The sequence below is a fragment of the Ceratotherium simum genome, chromosome 40, assembly GCF_057802395.1.
Source record: "Ceratotherium simum simum isolate JZ-2026a chromosome 40, ASM5780239v1, whole genome shotgun sequence".
NCBI lineage: Eukaryota > Metazoa > Chordata > Mammalia > Perissodactyla > Rhinocerotidae > Ceratotherium > Ceratotherium simum.
The window spans coordinates 11,290,446-11,312,214 of NC_141939.1; the positions used below are offsets into that span (position 1 = coordinate 11,290,446).

Sequence of the window (21,769 nt, forward strand, 5' to 3'; positions counted from 1 at the left end):
TTCTCCATTGCTAAAGTGAGTTTTTAGAGAAGAATCTCTACTAATTGACGTGTTCACTCTTAACTCATCCTCATCATTTGCTCAGTAAATATTCACTTAGTGCTGTATTAGACACTCTTTAAGCTTCCAAGAGCAGACTATGCAAATTCTCTGTTACCCTAATCATCTTTGGGGTTGCCTTCCCCTCTCCTACTTCTCTAACCAGTAGTCCCACCTTGCCAATCTTCAGAACAGATTGCAGACTTGAACAGAATGGACACAGAGTATCCTCCAGGGGTTTTTTAGTCTGGTGTGATATGTGTTTGTTATGTTTGGTGAGTACTAATGGAAACAGAGCCTGGATTCTCAGCTGCTGTGAAAGGTGGAATGGTAGCATACGGATTCGGCACCACACTCTCCTTTTTACTCATGTCAGGCAGTTGTTCCAGAACACCAATCAGGCAAGCAGAGGCTTGAGGGGGTTTTCAGGAACCATCCTACCAAATGCTTCTCTCCAATTCTGTCTGTTGGGGTGTTTCTATTCAGTACCTGTCACCTCATCACCTAGTCTCTTTGAAATCATAGCCACTTATGAAAAAAAAACAAAAACAGAAATAAGTAAAGATACAGAAAATCCTTCCTTTCTTCTAATTCCAAAACATCGCCTGACCATCAAACTTTTGGAATCTATTAGACGTTCAGGAGTATCTCAGTGGTAGAGCAGAGTAAAATCTATATAAATTCCTGCCTTTTTTGGGACTTACTATGTTATGCTACGGTAACAAATAAAGACCAAAATAACAGGAGTATTCCGTCTGTTGGTGTTTCTATTCAGTACCTATCACCTAATAGAAGCTCATATCTTGTGCATGCAAAGTCCTTTGCAGATCAGCAGGGCTCTCATCCATCTGGTGTGTCAGGGATCCAGCCTCCTCCTAGCTTGCAATGTTATCATTTCAACGATGGCTCACCAGGGAAAACTCTTACCTGTCTTGACAAAAAACGACACATCTCTTTACTCAGCCCATTGGGCAGTACTAGTCACATGGCCTCCAACTACTTTCAGGGCAGCTTGAGTCTTCCCAGGTGCTCAGGAATGAAGGGAGACTAGATATGGAAAGCACTAGGCATGTCTACTGCTTCCACCAGTGGCCAAACCCATGCACTGTGGAGCAGATGCTTTCATTGCAACCATCTTCAAAGTTGCAGATTGCAGCAAGTCCCACTGCTTCAGGGACAATGAGCTCACCGTGATCCCAAAGCCCTGCCTTCCAGGCCCACGAGAAGGGCCAAAACCTTTTCATCACCAGCCTCCAGGAGCACCGTGCCATCTCTTTCTTACCTGAAGATATAGATTCATTTCTGCTGTACCAATCTAGCCACCAAACAAGAGTAACAAGAGAAGGACACTTCACTTCTCCAGAATCTCTTACAGCATGGGGAATCAGTTTTTGGTGAGGAAAATACTTTAATCAGTGGTTGGATATAAATTCACAAATGCTAAGGAATAGTGTGTTAGACAAGTAAAGCTGAAGTTAATCCAGAGGAGGGAGAAAAAAGGCAAGGAGGGCAGGCCAGAGACTAGGGCCCCCTAGTCTTTGATAAAGCTACTAAACTCAGAAACGACATGTGTAAGAGTGACTATTTTTTTTATTGAGGTCACATGGGTATACAACATTGTGTAAATTTTAGGTGTACATTATTATATTTCAGTTTCTGTATAGACTGCATTGTGTTCGCCACCAAAAGTCTAGTTTCCATCCGTCCCTGTACACATGTGCCCCTTTACCGCTCTCGCCCTCCTCCACTCCCTTCTCCTCTGGTAGCCACCAATCTATTCTCCATATCTACATATTTGCTTGTTTGTTTATCTTCTACATATGAGGGAAGTCATATGATAATTATCTTTCTCCATCTGACTTATTTCACTTAGCTTAATACCCTCAAAACATGAAAACACTAATTTGAAAAGATATCTGCACCCCCATGTTCATTGCAGCATTATTCACAACAACCAAGACATGGAAACAACCTAAGTGTCCATCAACAGGTGAATGGATAAAGAAGATGTGGTGTATATATCTATACAATGGAATACTACTCAGCCATAAAAAGAAAGAATGACCTTTGATGCAAAACAATGACGTGAGCTAGGAAGGCAGCAGTTAGGCACTGAAGCAAAAAGGAGGCTCACAGAAGCCAGCACTAAGAAAAAGACATTGCAGGAAGGACTCGGGGTTCTCCCAAGGCCATGGAATGAGGATTCCAGTCATGTGTGACCAGATCCTCAAGGGCAGGAGCCCCATTGCCACTTGGCTCCCACAGGGAAATGACGTTATACTGGAATAGGGGCTGGAGAAGGCCTCCAGCTTCCTTTTCCATAGGAAAGGAGGTGCAGCTGGCGTAAAGCAATTAACTCGTTTTATAGTTCCCTTCTAGTGCCTTAACGTTACGTCTCCTGGACGCCTATGGCGAAACTCACCTACTTTCACCTCTTCTGGAGCTTAGCAAACTGCCTTATATTCACTTGGGAATTTAGTTTAGCTTCTTCCACCTCACCACCACTCCTTATATACACACCTTGAGAACCAGGACCCAGAGAAATGTGCCTCCTCCTCAGGAATCAGCATGGTGCCTGACCCTACCCAGAGATCAGACAAGATAAGGAGAGGCAGTGTGCGTCATGGTTAGCGCCAGGGCTAGGCAGTACAACCACAGTAGTGTGTATCCCTGCTTTAGCCCTTCATCTCTACTACGAGCACTTATCTCCTAGGGCTATGCTGAGGACTAAATGAGAAAAAGACTAAAATCTGTGAGTATAGGCATCTAATAAGCTTCGGTTAATGTTGGCTGCTATAATAGCTACTGCTCTCTATGAATATGAACAAGAGAAAGAAATGGTATCTTGGAGGTGAATCACCATGATACCAGCTCAGCTGGGCTGGGGGATTATTGGGAAAAAGAACTAGCACCAGAAACCCTACAGGTGTCTCGGAGAAAATCGCAGCATGAGAAAGTCCACTTTGTCTTGATGAAAGATGATGCTGTTGAGAACATCAGCTAGGTGGACTAGGGATGTGGAAAGGGAAGTGAAGGCAAAAGGCCATGCCCAGAGTCCCTGAAATTACATGAATGGCAGAGACCATGGGTGGTCCCTAATATATTCTTCACTTCATCCACAGTAATTGAATTTTGCAGGCGCTGGCCAACCAAATAGAGACAGCCAGGCATGGCCACAGGACTAGGGCCTGGGCAGTGGGATGTAAGTGAAAGTGTTGTGTAGGAGCTTCTGGGAACCTTCCTTAAGAAACAGCAGGCATCTGCCCTTGGCCACATCTTCCTAATCCCTCTTTCTGGCTGGCAGAAATGCAGGTGTGATGGGCAGCTCTGGAGCAGTCATCTTGGACCAAGAGGTGTCCTTGCGAATGGAAGCCCACATGGAACCACAGGAAAGAAGCAGCAGGAGATGGAGGCTTGACATCCCTGAAGGCTGGTGTGCTGGACACGCGAGGTCGCGGTCACTGCAGAGGGCAGAGAGAAAGGAGAGGAGGGTGAGGCTAGCAGAACCCTGGAGCATCGACGTCCAGACTTTCAGGTAAAAGAGAAATAAACCTCTATCTTGCCGAAGCTACAGTTATTCTGGGTCTCGCTTTATTCACAGTCCGACTTAATCTTCAATGGTAGTAACTTACTCTACCTACGTGGCAGTGATGACATTTCCACTTAACCAGCCTGGGCTGTTCCTTATATTTCCCCTCGACTGTTCTGGTACACCAGCATTTACTTTACCATTAATCTTATTTTAGCAGTACTATAATCTCACTCCCATTTAAACGCTCTTCAGAATGAAGATTGAATTGTAGTCCTACTATTGTCCATCTTACCTGGGTGTGATAACCATTTTCAGAGATTTAATTAAAAAAACCAATGGGAGCCAAGACAAAACTTCACAATTTTGCCTAGATCTGGCTCAAGGAACATCTTATTCAGCCCTGGGAATACACAAGAAAAATTATGATTATTTGAAAAATGCTTCTAGCCTCCCTTCATCCAGAAGCGTAACAGAGACTCCGCATTCTCTACTCACCCAGCGTCAATTGGTATTCCTCCTGGTGAGCGCTGAATGCAGGGCAGCTCCTTACAATGGGCCAGCTTGGCAGCACCCGCCTTGCACATTCAAACAGCTCCTCCGCCCCAGACGCCAGGTCTTGGAGATACCAACTGCTGGCACAGTGGATAGTGCTGCCGACCTGGGCCAGAGAAGGAGAATAAAAGGGGCGGGGAAGCAGTTCCAGCCAGGTGGCACTCGGCACCCTAGCTGTTCCACATGCCATTATCCCCCATGACTGATGGGAGGTCACCTGACAGAGGTCAGACCCCCACCCCTCCTCCTGAGACGACCGCTGCTGGGCGTGCAGAGTTTGGCCCTGGGATTCTAATTCATCTATTATTTAGTTGGCAGGGATTTTTTTTTAACGTCTGTGTGTTTATGCTGTTTTCTTCTTTTATCAGCCTTAACAGGTATTATTCCATTTAATCTTCACAACGACTTTTAGAAAGTAAGCATGGACGACACTGTTCTTGGTATATCAAATTGAGGAAATTGAGAGTTGCCAGCCACACTTTTACAACTGCAGCACCTGGCATCTCATAGGCAGATTAGGGCTGCACCTAAGACCTGGCCCAGGGGGCAGCCAGGAGGATGGGCATGGGGGGCTGTGAAGTATACATGGATGGAGGAGGCCTGAAAAGGGCTTCCCCAGGACCCCCCCTCCACCCGGCTTCCCCCTGCCTCACACATGCTGACCTCCCCACTGGAGGTTGGAGTCTCACCATGTGGGGCAGGAGGCTCAGTCCCCAGCAGGCAGCTGTCAACCCCACACAGGACAGAGACCCGGGGCCTGACACATCACCTCCTCTGCCCCTCTGTGGGGCCAGAAATTACTTGAAAATCAAATTAGATCTGTCTGTCTTTGGCAATTTGATCGCTTTTTCTAAAGATGGGAAATAGATGCAATTTCTTCTTTTGTTCTTTTCCTACAGTCCGACTAGTAAATGCCACATGTTGCCAAAATGCACAAGAGTCTGCTCTCTCTTCCCCTTACAGAGTAAGGGGACATTTAAACTGACACAGGAAGTATATAGTTTAGAACTAATAAGCAAACGGGGACAAAAAAGTCTGGACTGGAAAAATAAGTCAAGATTTTAATGTTCTCAAGCCCAGCCCTCTCCATCAAGTAATACAGTGTGCTGCACAGTGAATGGACTCATTGGATCGGTAGCTGTCGGGTTGATCTGGGATTGTATAAACACTGTAGAAGGCAGCGCTCTGGTGTCCGGGACATCTTGGCTGTTCTTTTCTTGTAGGCATAAATGAGCAATGTGCATCAAGCTGCCTGCTCTCCTCTGTTGTGATTTTACCACGAAGAGCCGGGGAAGGTTGTGATGAAATTAACAGAGCAAGGTGACCTGTGATGGGGGTTAACCTGCCAGGGCAGTGGCAGCCCTAAATCAGCCTCCTGGCCTCACGCACATGCCAGCAGAAGGAAAGCATACAAGGGGGCGTTAAGTCAGCCAAACTGAACAGCACTACTATATCTAGACAGTGTTTTCTTTTCTAGAAACTAGAAAGGTCCTTAGAGACAGATGGACTTTTGGTTTCCGAAAACTGTAAAACGGAGAGACAAGATGCAATATGCACAGAGAATTGATGTCAGTTGTGTTTATGCTTTTTTTTCCCTTGCCAAAAAACAGTAGATTCAGTTTTCTTATGTGGTGAAGGATGTGTTCTGTTTTCTTTGAAGTCTAATAATACTTCGGGTAACAAAATAGAAAAATCGGAACCTTCTTTATTTTTGAGAATTGATTTTGTGAACAGATACGAATCTATTACGATGTTAAGAAAGCAAAATCACTTATGGAACGCCCACTAAGCGCCAGGGGTTTACTACCTTAGCATTTAATTTTTTCACAATATCCCCCCAGAGGTAGGATGAATTGGGACCATTCTGCAGATGATGAAATTGAGGCCCAGGAAAATTAAATAATTTTTCCAAAAACCACACAACTAATAAGTGTTAGAACTGGAATTCAAAAGTCCAAAGGACAAACCCAGGTTACTATCTGAGAGAACCGAGATTGTTTTCCTGTGGAGTACTCCCACCACACCACAGCAATAGTGGTAAGAATTTCACATAGGGTAAAAGTATTACCATAATAAATGCCTAACTGCTCTTGAGGGTTGATTCTGTGCCAACTGTTGTATTTGCAGTGTTTGAGAGGGTCAAGATTAAATCCTTAGTACACCATCTACCTCAGAGTCCACACTCAGTATGTTTTGTTGGTGGTGTAGCTTCATGCATTTCTAATGCCCTGCCACCTACGTATTTTCATGCCCATTATAGAGGCAAAGACAGTAAGGCTCAGACAGATTACGTAACTTACCCGATGTGTCACACAAATAAGCAAATAAGTGCCAGAGCCAGGGGAGACACCCAAACTTCTCTTGAATTCTGAAGCCCATGTCCCTTCGACCACTTCTCCTAGATTCCATCAGTAATTAAAACTAGAAGAGACCTTGAGGCTATGAATTCCAAACCCCTTGATTTAGTTATTAAAAACTGGAACTCTCACAGGGGGTCGGCCACGGTCAGAGGTAGGCAGAGAAGGATCCAGCAGGCAGACTCCAGTCCTCCGAACTGAACGTCCAGGTGCACTGCTGCAAAGAAGGGACGACAGCGCATCGGGCGCCAGGGGCTCAAAAGGAATACACCGCACTTCATTTAGAAAACCACATAAGGATTCTGGGCAAGAAGACTTGGACAAAAAAAGATTGGACCTTTTACGTGAAATATGAGCTCAGAAACGCTCACAAGTGACCAGCGTTACTAAATAATTAATCAAGAGAAGGCGGGTGGCAGTTTGAAATGTAAATGGATGGATGAAGGTGTGAGGCTGTCATCCAGGGAGGATGATGTGACGGGAATGGTGAACCGGCCTCACCTGCTCCCAGGAAAGGCACAGACACAGAGACGAAGTGAGGCTATCAGACAAAGAGCCCCAGCACCCCTCATTCCTTACTCTGACCTGCAGTTCACTTTCATGTCCCTGTCCCCAAAGAGAGGTTAAAAAATGATGAAGAATCAGCCAGGCATGAGGGAGGAGAAGCAAAGCCATCTAAAGAAGTGTTACCTGACAAGGCTGCAGGCGACACACTTGAGAACACCTTTATTTTCCTTATGTTTTCCTGCTTCTTGAAAAAAAATCTATCTTTTGTCTCTCCTCCCTTCCCTTTCTTCCCACATTCTCTAGAGCTTTTCCTGCAAGTGGTTCCGTGTGACTCAAAGACAGACAACAGCTGCCAGCAAAGAAATGAAAAGCAGATTGACAATGGGAAAAAGGCAAGTGAGAGAAACTCCTTTACCTTATCACACCAGGAAATGCTGCGGCTCAAGAAACGAAGTCTGCAGGAGACAGGTTCTCTCTCCTCTAACTAAACATTGATCAAAAGTCTCTATTCTGGAAAAATATGACAGCTTGGCTTTCAAATCATAGCATCTTAGATCTGGAACACACATCCACGCCCAGCATAGCCGGGTACACAGTAGGTGCTAAATGTATGTCAGTTCTTTTTTTTCTCCCTTTCCTTATCTATTACACTTTTCACGCAGGCAAGATGCGCAGTAAATCCATGAACCTCTCCAGGGTTCAGTTTACTTCTCTGGAAAATGGAGATAATCCTGGTGCCCACCCCAGAGGGTCAAAGTCTAGCCAGTGCCTGGCTCTCGGGCGAGCTCGCATAGTCGTGGTTGTGTTTATTATTCTCGATGGAGGAGGCAGCACAGGAAACGCAGTGAGGAGGCTTGGTTTCTTTGGGGAAACCACCAGTACTTCCCGGTGGCCGAAGCACCGGGTTCAAGGTCGGGGGTGGGGGGCAGGAGGCAGCTGGCAGGCGGGCACGGGCCAGCAGCCGGAGCGGGAAGGTCCTGGGGCATCTGCCGTGCGCCGGCCGGAGCTGCCGAGGCCCGGAGACGGGGGGCCGAGGGGGACGGAGCCGGACGGAGAGGAGGCCGAGCAGGCCCTGCAGCAGTTCAGGCAGGATGGGAGTGGAGAGAACGTGGCAACTGTGAGGACCCCATGAGTGCGGTTTACTGGTGCGACCCCGAGACACCCTCAGTGCCCAGGCGGAGAGCCAGGCGGGCAGCCTGCGGGATTCCGGGCAGCATCCGCGGGGCAGGTTTCCAGCAGCCCTGAGGCTGCCCCGCCTGGAGATGTCATCGTCGTCTCCTCTTCTTTTCCCGGAAACGGACAGCCTGCCTCTCGCCTCCCTTCCTCTCGCACCATTCCTTTCTTCTGCCCTCTACCTTGCCTCCCTCCTCTTGCTCATTCTCACCTTCTCTCCTATGGAACAGAATCAGAAGGGATCTCCACCCCGAAATCTGCGCCCACCTTCTAGTCCTCTCCGTGCGTCTTCCCCTTTTCCTCACTGTTCTGCAGCTGCTGGTAGTTGTGACAGCAAAGGTGGGTGCCGGGAGCAGAAAGGAGGGAGGGCAGCTGAGAGGGGCACGAGGGTTTGGTGGTGTTCCCTGTGATTCCTAGGCCTCCTCACCGCCCTCTCTGCACCCCATCCGCCCCAAGCCCTTTGCTTCGGTGTCGCCCAACTGGAAATCAGCTGTTTACCTGAATAGCCCTCGTTCCTTTCTGAAGAGGATCTCATAAAAACACACAAAAGTAATCCAGAACGGAAATAAAAGTAGAACAGGGCCCAGCAGGGGAGCTTACCCTCTTACCTAGCACAGACTGCCATGGAGCATACATTGCTCTGAATTTAAGAACCTAGTTCTTGACTCCTTAAGATTCCAGGAGACAATATGATGTAACTCTGAAGTTCATGGACACTTTCTTTGCTAGAATTGATTATTTATGGTATACTATAGGAAGATGTTCTAGTTCATAATTTCAAAAGTTTATTGGCAAGACTTCTAAAACTCCATAATTTAAGGATCCACTATTTCATTGTGAAATATGCACTTGGAAATTGTACCAGCTAGGAAATATTATTTTTGAAGACTTGAAAATTATATTTAATATAGGCAATATTTTACAAAGGAAAAACAATAATCCTAAAGGCAAAACTCTGAGGTTTTTACTATTACAGTGAAGGTGTGTATAGGAATTAGGTTGTTTGGTGTGTGTGTGTGTTTCATTTCTCAAGAATTGTGGATTTACATGAAGAATATTGTAACCAGCTGTTCTTCATCCCCATCTAGCAGGGAGTGAGAATCTAGTGGTTTAAACTTGAGTGAAAAGGATTTCAGTTCAATAAGAAGAAAGGAGTTCCTGACAATGAGGATTGTTAGGACATTAGTAGAGGTTGCCAAAGAGAGCTAGATGGTCCCTCCCTAGAGGGCTTTACCATTTCTGTAGATTCTCATCTCTCTGGGCAGGCTTAGGCTTACCATTCTCTCAAAGGAGTCCATTTAAGAGGAAAGCAGTGAGACAATTCCCCAAACTCCCCCATGCCACGCATCTTCCCCAGGACCTCCACGACGTCGTCATGAGCAGGATGGTAAGGAGAGTGCCCTCAAAGGCCAAAGGCCAGCTCCACAGCTCCCTTGCCAGCTGTGGGATCTTGGGGGAGTCACTTAATCACACTCTGTCTCAATTTTCAGCTACACAATAAACATGATGACAACCATACATCGCTCTTAGGCAGATGGTGAGGGTAAAAGGAGAGATGAAATGCCTGGTAAGGTAGAGCCTCCTCCAAGGGTTGGTCCTTATTAAATGCTGCAGGAAACACTCGGGTGGGATGTCCCCACCCCCAAGGGGATTAAAACCCTGCAGAGGGGCGAATAATAAAGTTTCCACGTATTTGGGTCTAAATTGCCTTTTTTTCCCCACATATAAGAAATATGTTAATTTGTACAAATAAGCAATTTGAAGGCCAAAGCAGCTCACAGCCCATCTTGAGTGACCGATGAGCTCATCCCAATTCCCTTCAGCTCATGGTCTAAGAAAGGCCAGAGTGTCCATTGAGTGAGCCATAGACTCAGTGTCTGTCCATAGAAAGGGCCAAAGACCCCCGAGCATCATTCACTCCAACCACACTCCGACCAACCCCATGGGTCGAATCGCTTGGTAACATTTCTGCGGAAAGCCTGACAGACCCATCATCATCTTCACACCTGGAAAGGATGGAGCTTTGTGAGCACCTGGCTCAGCGTGGCAAATTCTGATACAACCTCTCCAAATCGAACTAGAGACAAGGTCAGTCAAGCAATCCAGGCCTCATGAGAGTGTCACCACCAACTTCCCTTCTGAATGCTCTTTGCATATCCCCTCAATAGCCCCTTAGTTAACTGACGGAAAGCCACACACATAATGAGGACAATATCTGGGGGTCTCTCATGGTCTTTGACTTTCCTTTAAACACAAATTAGTAATAATAGGCTCAGATAATTGACCTAAAAGTTGTCAGAAATGGTGGAGGGTGGCAGGAGTTTGTTCCATGAGACTATTTTTTGGTTTATAATCTTAGAGCTAAGATTGTATCTGAGAGAGAACTCACTGAACAGAGAGCAGGGAAGAAGAACCCTGTCACTGCCCTCTTGAGGATGGAACCAAGGAGGAGGCTGGTCTGGGTTGCTCTGTTGACCTCACTGTCCCCAGCCACATGAAGCCCAGGCCCCTGAGATGGCAAAGAACCTTCTCCCGTTGGTAGGAGGCACAAGACACATCTCCAGCGCTGAGTGGAGTGAGCAGTCTGCTCTCTGCCTCCTCATCCATGGACACAGGCAGGCCTTGGTTTCTGGAATCCATCTTCTGCCGGAGCTGGGGGCCATATGAAGTGACCTTTCTTCACCAGTAGCTCTTCTTACTCTGGTCATTAAGAATTTAAAGTATAATGTGTTTTTTGCATGAAATACAATTCAGGAAAAATAAAAATGTTTATAGAACATTTTTCAGTATCTGCAAATATCCTGGAGGCTCAAACACTCCTTTGCCATTTCCCTGTTCACGCGGGACTGTGGGCTGCCTTGGGGGCAGACGGCAGGCAAGGGGAGCGGAAACGTAGCTAAAAGTAGCATGAAATGCAGAATCTGAAAAATTCCATATTTGGAACACATTTTTGTGCACTAAGAACTAGTGATGTGGGAGGGTAGACAGAAGGATTTTAGAGAGGAATGGCTTCTCATTCAATAAATATTAAAGAATAAACAAACTGGGGATAAATAAACACCAGAGCCCAACCCCCAAGCAAGGATGTAAAAGATAGATCCGTGGTTGATTTCTAGTTCCTAGGGAAGTGGAGGACACAGAGGGACCCACCATCTGGGTGGGGATTTAGGAGTCTCCCAAGGCGTATGAAGCTCAGAGAAGGAGGAGTTGCAAAATGCTTTCTAGATAGGATTTCCTTCTCCACTAACTACTTATAAAATAGTGAAAAGGGACCATCTTGCTGGACTTTTCCTTGAGGACGTGTGGGGGAAGGAGAGAGGACTGTCTCTCCAGACCTCCAGAGAGACTGGGGCACTGGCTGTATGCATATGGCCTCAGATGTCACATCTCTGAGGTCATCCCCTGTCTGGAGCTCATCCTGGACCAGTAGCAGATTCCTGGGCCCCAGGTCGCCGGGCTCAGCCAAAGCTGGAGGGCCAGCTACTGCTCAAACTTGAGTGAGTGTGCATTCAAAGGGTTCACCAACCTGAACTAAGTCTTTTGTTCCTGAAATAACTAGATCAAGGGTTGCATTCCTGAAGCTGAGAACTGCGTGTTGCATCACTGTCTCAGAGGTGTGTGGGGTGTGTTACTAAAAGGTGAGAAGAGGGCTCATTTGATTTCCAAATGGCCCATGAATTTAGCACTTTTTCTCCACCTGGTATCTCTTCCTCGAGCTTCCCCAAAACTCCAGTTCCTTTGCTGAAGTGCCCAACAAGATTGGAAAATAAAATCATTGAAAATCAAGAAATACGGAAGAGGCAATAGGCATAAAATAATGAGTTCTGTTCTCAGAATCCAAAAATCAGAGTTCAAAAACCATCTCCAACCATGACTAGCTGTGTGACCAGAAATCAGTTATCTAACCTCTCTGAGCTCCCATTCCCCCGCCCACAGCACAGAGATTCCCAAATCCTACTGCCCTCATAGGATCTCATGGGGGGGGGGGACGTAGCTTAGACAGGTCAAGCATTTGGCAGCCCCCAGCCCAGGCCCTGCCCCCGAACAAAGTGCTCAGTGGATGTTCACCGCCGCATCCTGAAGGAGCACCTGCTAAAACCACACCACTAGTTACAGGAATCCTTGGTTTAGACTACCGAAAAGTCTGTACCAACCTATAAAAGAGACGGCAATGTCCTCGTCTCTTCATTGAGGCCACACTCTTTGCATTTCCCCCGCAACATGTTTTTTGTGGGAGAACCTGGTGCTGGTCTCCTGAGAACAGCTCCTGGAGGCCCTTTAAGCCAAGGCTAAGAGAAGCGCTACCAGCAGGCAGAGCAGCTGTGGTTTCAAAGTGAAGGGTGAGCCCCTGGTTCTCAAATCACAAGCTGCTACCTGCCTGGAATGCCTCTAGCAAGAGGTTAACCCCTCAGGCTGCAGCTGAAGAAAAGGATTAGACCAGCAGAGCCCCTCTCCTGACTACAAGCACAGTGGGGACAGGGACTCCATCTGTTTGGATCATCACTCCATTCCTGTGCCCGCGACAGAGCTTGGCACGAGGAGGCACACTCTGGGTGTTGATGAAGGCACGAAGGATGAGGACTGGTCGCACCTGCAGGCTCCAGGACACTGAGGAAAGGAGTAGGTGCAATGGAGGAGCTGCGTGGAGACTGATATGTGACCCTCCCCAAGGAGATGCACAGTCCAAACTGCCCAGGAATAGCACCTACTGTGAAATCGCTCATTCCCGTCCTTAGTGCAGCCCCAGACCAGGTGTCATTACCATTCTGCTCCAGGGACGGAGTTCACAGCCCGTTTGCACCCACACAAGCCTCCCTCAGATCTGGGAACACTCTTCCTCCAGGTGGAGAAAGAATGCTAAATTCAGGAGCAGTGCCACTGAGTGACTGCTGAGAGCATGCCCGTGTCAGGGAACTGAGAGTACTGGAAGGGGGCAAACAGAAACCACCTCAGCAGGAACTTTCTGGATTCGGGGTAAGCAAAGTTTCTTAAACACATTTGCACATTTTGAGGGAAGTGGCTCCTCTTCTGAATGAGGAGGTGGCTCTTCTCCTCACAGCCTTTCCGCTCAGTCTGCTCTTTGCTTTATTCTTAATCTCAGTCAATGTCATCACCATCAACCTTATCACAAAAATCTCCCCCATCTCCCTCTCTCTCTGTCTCTCTCTGTTTCTTTCTCTCTTTATCTCTCTGTCTCTTTCCTTCTCTCCCTATATCTCTGTCTTGTTCTCTCTCTATCTCCCCCTGTCTCCCCTTCTCACTCTCTCCCTATCTTTCTCTCTCTCCTCTCATTCTTGCCTATTTTACTTTCAAACATGTCTCCAACCATTCCTTCCTCCCTGTCCCTTGCTCAAGATGGGCCTTCATAACTGTCTGTCCAGTCTGCCTCAGTACCCTCCTTACTGATCTTACAGCCAGCAGCTCACCATCCTCCACTCTTCTCTCTCCTAGACCATTTACCAAAATGTCTACAAAGTGTTCTTTATGAAACACAAATCTAAGAGTATCTTCCCCGGCTGAAGACCACTAGGGACTCCCCACAGTCCCCGGGGGATGCCTGTCTCAGCCCAGGCTCCCATTCCCCCAGCAACACCAAACTACTACTGTCTGAGCACTCACTCCCACCAGGGGCCCTGCTAAGCTGTTTCCATAAAATTTCCCATTGAAGCCTCACAGCATCACTGGGAGAGGACATTGCCATCTCCGTTTTACCAGTGACGAAGCTGAGACTCGAAGGGATCCATCTTTTGTAGACAGCTAGGAAATAGCCGAGCCAGGAATCTCAGCCATATGGGACCACTCCCAAAGGCACTGCCCTCTCCCACCTCCATTCAGCTCCCAATGTCACTTAGAAGGTGTAAGTCCTCTCCAATTTCCCAGGGCCAATTGCCAGGGCACTCCCTTCAAGGTGTCCCCATAACTAAAGTGTGCGTCACTCATCACTCGGTAGCTTAGTTGTAAGTCTCTGTCCTCCCACAAGACTGGATTCCTTGAAGATAAAGATCATTTTGTGTCCCCAGTGCTGAGCTCAGACCTAGCACTCAGGGAGGTTTAATTGAACTAAGGAATGGTCAGATAAGTGAATGAGTGAATGAATGAATATCATGCACTCAAGTGGTCACATTCCTCTGTCCCTTCTGTAATAAAACTCAATTTATTTGCTTGGCCACGTTAGAAATTTTGGAAATGAATTTACTGATGATAGCATATTAGTTATTCTAGAACAAAGTTCTAGAATTTGTTTTTGTGTATTGTGTTTGCATTCAGAACAAGGTTAAATTTCCATCACTTGATGATGGACTCACCCTTACAATAAAAGTGTTCTTGTTTTTGTCATTGTTGTTGCCATTGTTCACTGTAGAATGTCACTGTGCTTGAATTTGAAGCAGATGGGTTCAGGCTCCATTCATAACTTCCCTGATTTAGAAAAACTCATTATCACAGACGGGGACAGTAGCACCTGCCGACTGCCAGAGCCCAACAGCAGCTTTGGTCTTGGCACACGTGGATGCAATTTGACTTGACTGGCGATCTCTCCACAGGCTGCCTGCACTGCTGGTTCTGGTGACGACGGGGTGAAGGATAAAACCAGGGCTCACCCTTCTGGGGAGGGGGACATTGAGATTCCCGGGCATTGTACCAACTCAGCCATATGTCACCACAGAAAGTAACTGCTTTTTCCATATATGATCAGAACTAATGTTGCAAAGCCTGTTTTGCCTGGATCCTTTTACAGGACCTATGCAAAATATGCTCTGAGCTTTCACTCCAGATTTCTTTCTTAGGATGAGTGGCTCTGCACACACACGGGAACAAGCTCTTATTCTGTTCATGAGGAGTGATAATTATTCCATAGGCTAATTCCCAGAGCGTTAGTTATGTGGGGTGAAGTTCTGGCTCATGAACAGGAGCTGATGGAAACAAGGATCCTAATGGCCAAATACATCCTAATGTTCTCCTTTCAATTCTTTCATCTTTTCTGTCTTTACCTTTTAGAAAATGTTAATGTATTCCTGATGAATTCAGTGTGAAAAAAAAATATGTTTATCAGCTTGGGTTTAAAATTTTTATTCATAATAAGAATATAGTAGCACTGCCAACACTTTCCAAAGTCAGTCCTGGCATCTTTGCAAGCTCTTCAGGGCATCGTAAACAAGATGACCACACAGAATAGTTACAGGTGAGGAATTCGGATGCCAAAATGATAAGTAAGTGTACTGTAGTCAGGTATTGGTGCTTTGTTCTTGCCAGGCGTGGGGTTGAGGAAAGAGCGCTCTGTGGCAGATAACCCTGCAAGTTGTCATTTGGTAACTGCAGAAGTTGTGCCTTTAGCCAGGGCCAAATGGAAGATAAGTTTGTCACTGTTAACAGGTGCTAGTTATTTGCAGCAAACCATACTTTCTTTTGCAAAATGAAGCTACTGAATTTCTTAACTACATTTCCCCATCCATGAAATGGGAGTGAAGGAAGACAACCTCTGAATCCGAGTAGTTGAGTTTCTACCAAGCCCTCTCCGGCCTCAGTTTTCTCAGAGGTGCTATACTCCCCCACTCACCTGCGGATGTCCACGCCCCCCCAAGCACTGTATTTTACACAGGGAGCCCACCTTAGCAGCTGACCTGCTCCCCCTCTTCTACCCTCCCCTGCCCTGGTAAATGACTGCACCCAAAAAGCCTGCAGCTACGCGGGATGCATCCAGCCCCACAGCTGTGTGCTTTAGTTTGTTGTGAAAAGAATTCCAGCATGACACAGCTCCTCTCAGTACAAAGAAGTGCTGAGAAGCACTAGGAAATAAAAAAAAAAAGAAAAAAGAATGCCTCTGAAATCCAGGCAGCCTGGAGAGACAGGGAGGATTGGACCAGCCTCCTCCCTCCCAGAGCTCGGCTCTGCTCCTTTCCACTGTCAACAGGCCGTGCAGGAATCCCCAGGCCCAGAACGCAGGTCCCGGCCACAGGGGCGCCTTGAAGGCCTCCCGGGCGTCTGGAGCAAACAGTGCCCCTCGCCCTGTGGTCAGATCGGGGACAGCCAGTCCTCCCGTTGTTTGATTTCTGAACTTGCCTCCACCTCCCCGGGGCCTCCGAGAGCTCAGGGCTTGCAAATCAATACAACATTTAATTAACTGCACATTAAAGTTTCCATCTTTCAAAGAAGGGAATTAGGGACAGTGCAATTTCTGAGGCATTCATTAATGAAAAAATAAATTCCAAAGACTCCCGGGTTCAGGGTGGTCCTCGCCATGCTAGGTGGTTGCCCGCCCTAATTCTCGAGTTGGGCCAGTTCCTTCACAGAAGCTGCAACGTTCAGGGTCTCCTTCCAGGCAAGCTTTTTAACACTCTGAGATCCAGGCTTGGTTTTACCACACCCAGAGCACTCTGAATTATCCTCAAGAGTTTTCAAGAAATACTCAAAAATGTTTTCGATTATACCAAATTGTGAATACTTTGTTATTCAAACAGAAGGTATACATACAGCACTGTTAAGAGAGGCATGAATAATATAATTAAATACCACCTATGCCACCTATAGAATGAGTGTAAGCTACCATCACTCCCTAAGGATGGCAGAGGCACGGGGACAACCATCAAGGAGGGACATAGCACAGTCAGCTGACTTAGGGAGCAACTGATGGGGACAGAAACAAAATGAGACAGACCAGAAGATATCCAGTGCAACTCACCTCACACAGGCTGGACGCTCCATGACACCAAAATTACCTGCTGATTCAGGCTGAGGCTACACACACACTCACATACACACACACACACACTCACATACCCTGACTGGAGGTCAAAACCACAGTGGGTGAAAAAGCCTTGTTCAGGAGTCGGTGGGTGCTGCTCCCGTTCCTACCACAAACACTCTGCTGCTCTATTTATCCTTCTCTACTTATCCTTCTCCTCATCTGAACAGCAGTGGGACCTACCCACGCAATTGCCAAGATCACCTGTGGCCCTTTCTATTAGTTATTGTTGCATCCCTCTAAAAAGGAATTGTCTTGCAATGCCTTGTTTTGTTACTTATCTGTGTGTATGGCTCCTCCCAGTATTATCAAGTCTCTGAGAAAAGGGAGTGGGTCTTATTTCATTTTGTCCTGTGCAGGGTGTGTCTGTACTTAGTCACGCTCATCTCTATCATGTGTCAGGCACCGTGCTGGCCTCAGGATATAGACCCTGGCCCTGCCCTTCTCGAGGAGGCAAACAAATAGACAGGGAAATGAATGAATTATGAACTATAATTAGCGTTAGGGGAAATGACAAAGGCCTAAGGTAAGGAATGATGAAGAAGAGATCAACTTCAAATTGACCGTTAAGGACAGCTTCTGTGAAGGGGACATTCAAACTGAGTCTTAGAAGGAAGAGAAGGAGTTGTCTGTGCAACAAGTGGGGAGAAAGGCGTTCCAAGCAGAGGCTCCTCGCACATAGCAGACACACAACCAGTGCTTCTTAACTTGTTGATAAGAATTTATAAAGTTTATCTAATAAATTCAAATTAGTAAGAGAACCAGTCAAAATATGCTTGTGTATAGACAAAGCAACCAGTAAGTGAATTCTTCCCTTTCCAGGAGGCGGGAGAGCCTCGTATGACAATGGGCTCCTGTTCCCTGATGGGCTCTCCAAAGGCAGCGACTCCCTCCCACGTCAGGCTCTGTGCTCTCTTACCCTCTTCGGCCTTTTCCTTTTCATCTCACTCCACCCAGCACAGCAACCCAAACGCTAGAGAATTCTAGGTTTTCATCCACACTTCCTTTAAATTCCTCACTTCTCTCTCATCATTGGATTTTCTCAGCAGTGTGGCATCATGGTGCAGACAGCATCTCAATGTCCTGTATTTTTTCCTCGAAGTCACCTGTGGTATCATCCCATTTTACAAGAATGCAGAGCGAGGCGGACGTGATCATCAGACCCCATAGCTTGTGCAGCTGGCTTTCGTCATTTGAATGTGTGTCACATCTTGTGATGGAAGACGGAACTGAACAGACTGCTCGGCCACTTGGCTCTCACGGTGCTGGTCACCATTGTCGCTGCTCTTCTCTATCTGCTTTGTGGCTGTGGGGCTGGGACTCGACCAACCACATTCTCCTGCTCCCTTTAGGCTCCATCCAAAAGGGAGCATAGGTGGAGACTGAGAGATAGGAAATATCTAGCGAGGTGGATTTTCCTGACTGGGCCCTGACTGACACACTCACCCAGGAGATAAGTGCATCTCTTATTACTTAATGAATAATTACTGCCCATGTGCCCAGGAGCCTGTACTGTGCCTCTAGGGATGGAAGAGGGGAGGCAGACAAAGACTAAAACATCTGTATCTGTGTTACCTGATGTGCATAAGCAACATCTGGCTGCAAGATGTGCCTACCCACCCCTTGAAGTCATCTAATGCTGTTGATTTCCTTCCTCCCCTCCTTCCTCCCTTCTGTCCTCCACCATTTTGTGAGCCCATTACACCATTAGGGCCACACATACGATGATAAACCCTCACTCTCAAAATCCCAGTTTAGTGAGGATGCAGGAGCAATGATGTCACGGCAGGGACAGAGTGATTGCTACTGTGATTGCCATAGAGGTAGGCAAAGGATATGAAAGGAACACAGCCAATGGTCCCATTTCCCAGCCCAGGGGGAGCTGACGGAAGGCTTCTCAGAGGAGGAAAAGCCAGAGTCAACTTTTGAGCTGGTCAAGTGGTAAGACTGACCCTTAGTAAACAACAGGAAAGTTGAGAAGGTGCTACATCAAGAAGCACAATACTGAATATATAGTCCTATTGCTGCTTCCTATGCAGGTCCATGGATTGATGAAATGGATTCTGATGACTGCACCAAAATCAGGGAAGGCCCTCACCTCCACTCAGAAAGTCTAATCTAGTAGGTCTGTGTTATGGCTCCAGAACCCATTTGTTTGTTTTAATTCTCTAATGGGGTATGTGGTAGGTGTCCAATTATTTCATTCTCACAACATTTCTTCCAGAGTGAAGGAGGGAACTACTCCACCCTATTAAAACTATTAGTAGGGATCAGCCAGTCCAATGAGTTAGGAGCCTCTAGGTCATTCTGACCCATGAATAGCACATTTGAACCCCAACTGCTTGGCCAAATGCTTTCTGCTGCAAAATTTTGATGGATGATTCTTCTTTACCCTGGCCTAAGATTTAATTTATGTTGCAATGAACAATTTCAGTTGTCAACAACAAAAGGCGATATTTCCAATATTCCTTGAAAATAGGCTTCAAGGGTTTCAGCTCTTTTTTAAAAAGCTTTTCAGTTTTATTTTGACGTGGCAGAAAAGTTTTGCGTGCATCCTCGCATCCACTGTTGTGACAGCTGCATTTAATGAGTGCAAAATGATCAGAAAAACATCCTTTGCTGTGAGTTGCCAGTTGGTGACAGGGGACAGGTGATGCTGTAATCGGAGGAGTGAAGTCATGTACACATCTGCTGAGGCGGAATTCCTGCCCGTCTGGTCTCTACCAGGCAGCTCAATGCATGGCCTTGAAGCCAAATAAGGCCTGCAGACCCACATCCCATGGACCCCTTCTTCGAACAGCAGGGCAAAGATGCAACTGGACTGCCCCAGGCTGCTGTTGATGGAGGTTCATCCATGTATCTTTCTAAATATTCCACATATCTGTCTTCCTGAAAGAAGATCTTTCTGGCTAATCTAACATACTTATAATTAACAAATTCATGAGAAAAACAAAAGACAAACTTTAAATAATTCATGTGTAAAGGCCCAAATCATAAAATGAAAGTCTTCTTATAAAAATGGTCGTGCTAGATTAAATTATTGTTCAGCAAATATTCACTCCCCCCCTCAACAAATGCACACACTGACCTCCATGGGAAGAATTTACTTTCTTATCCCATTGATGTTGGTCTTGACTGTGGGACTTCCCTTGGCCAATGAAAGGTGAGCAGACACCACCATACGCCAGTTTGGAACCCAGGCCTCGGGGTATCGTATGTTTACACTCACTCCTCTGAGAGCATCCACTTCTGCCTTGAAAATATCATGAGCCAGATAGTTCTATGCCCTCAGATGATCCTTGCAGAATGAGAGACAGGTGAAACAGACCTGAGCTTAAACTGCAGCTTGAAGCAGACTTGTCCCAACTGGCCCATGCACCCGCAGAGCACACCTAGAGGAGAGGTGCCTAACTGAACCCAGCCCAGATCAGCCAAGCCACAGCTGACCTGCAGCCCAGGAAGCATGAGCATAAACGGTGGTTAATTTAAGTCATTGAGATTTGGAGCTGTTTGTAATTTAGCATCATTGTGTTGTTTCATAAGCTTTGGAGAGAGATCACCAACAATGTATGCCTGATTATGCGAGAGAAAAACTATTCCAGCTGTGCTCAATGCCAATTGCTCCATGGACTTGGTGCACAGCAAAGCAGATAGAGCCATTACTCAACTCAATCCATCCTATTTACACAAGGCACGATGAATAACAACTCCATGCTTCACTCCATTTTGCCCCTTTGGGTTCCACGCTGGGGTCACGGAGTTGCACTTGATATTAGTGGAGGTGCAACTTCAGTGAGGTTTCCAAAGCAACTCCTTGGTCCCAACATTCTTTATGGGTTGTTACCTTCTCACACCTTACAGGGAAGCTGGAAGTACCTACCTGTGCCTCGCTCTTTCTCTGGAGTCTGTTTCATTTCCATATGGCTCAATTTCCAATCTTCTCCCTTTCCTCAATCATGGAATAAACTGTCACACTGAACCATTACGACAATTTACTCTTGAGGGGAGAATCCTGTGGGTGTCCAAAAGCTTAATCTAAGTTATATTTGCTTAATTTATGCTTCTACTGACAAATAATTAGGGCAGCAATTAATTTTAAAATGCAAATGCACAATGGGTCTCATTTTGTTTTGTTTTGTTTTGTTTTGTTTAAAATATCCTTCGTCCTCAGTTCTACTTGTGTTAGAGTCTTAATGGATTTAGTTTAGCAAAGGAATGAAATTATTTTTTCTAATGCTTTATTTACTTGATTGAATCGAACTTTTTATCAAATATTGACTACAAATGTTTGTTCAAGATCATATGCCATAGAATTCAATAGAAATAAAAACCTGTAATACAGAACCATCATTTTCTACGTATCTTGTGGGTGATCTAGCTGAATGATGAATCAATGACAGGCAGAAGATGTTTACAGCAATGTGCCTGTCTATATGAACCAGTTGTTTTCTAGTCAGAAGGAAAATTCTTTATTATCCCTGAAAATGTCATGGAGATACTCTTTGAAAGGAGAAAACTTTCCAACTGTAAAGACAGGTAAAGCAAGCTTTGATTTCTTTTACATCCTCCAGTGCTGGGAAGTTTGGGAACACAGTTAAAAGTCCACAAAACGTTCCTTTCACTTGCTCATGCATTCTGCATCTACAGATGCGTGAAACACGCGAACGCTCCCGCGTCTGCGGATACGTGATACACACGAATGCTCTGCTTTGTGCTAGACTCACAGTGCCTGCTCTGAGTTCACAGTGTGCTGGGAAAATCAAACCAAAAAAGCCTCGATACATTTTTGTAATCATACTACCTGGCCTCATTTTACATGCATGTTTATTATCTTTCTCCTCAACTAGAACGTGAGCCCCGTGAGGACAG

The 21,769-nt window shown here is 46.2% G+C and overlaps 1 long non-coding RNA gene across 1 annotated transcript; it reads right to left on the reverse strand.

Moving 5' to 3' along the window:
* Positions 1-1,620: 1,620 nt before the first annotated feature.
* Positions 1,621-17,031, reverse strand: LOC147912071 (uncharacterized). Its single transcript, XR_015550324.1, has 4 exons — positions 16,838-17,031; positions 4,067-4,229; positions 3,864-3,971; positions 1,621-3,500 (listed from the first exon to the last, which is right to left on the reverse strand). It is a non-coding gene; the product is annotated as an uncharacterized LOC147912071 (long non-coding RNA).
* Between the last annotated feature and the right edge of the window lie 4,738 nt (positions 17,032-21,769).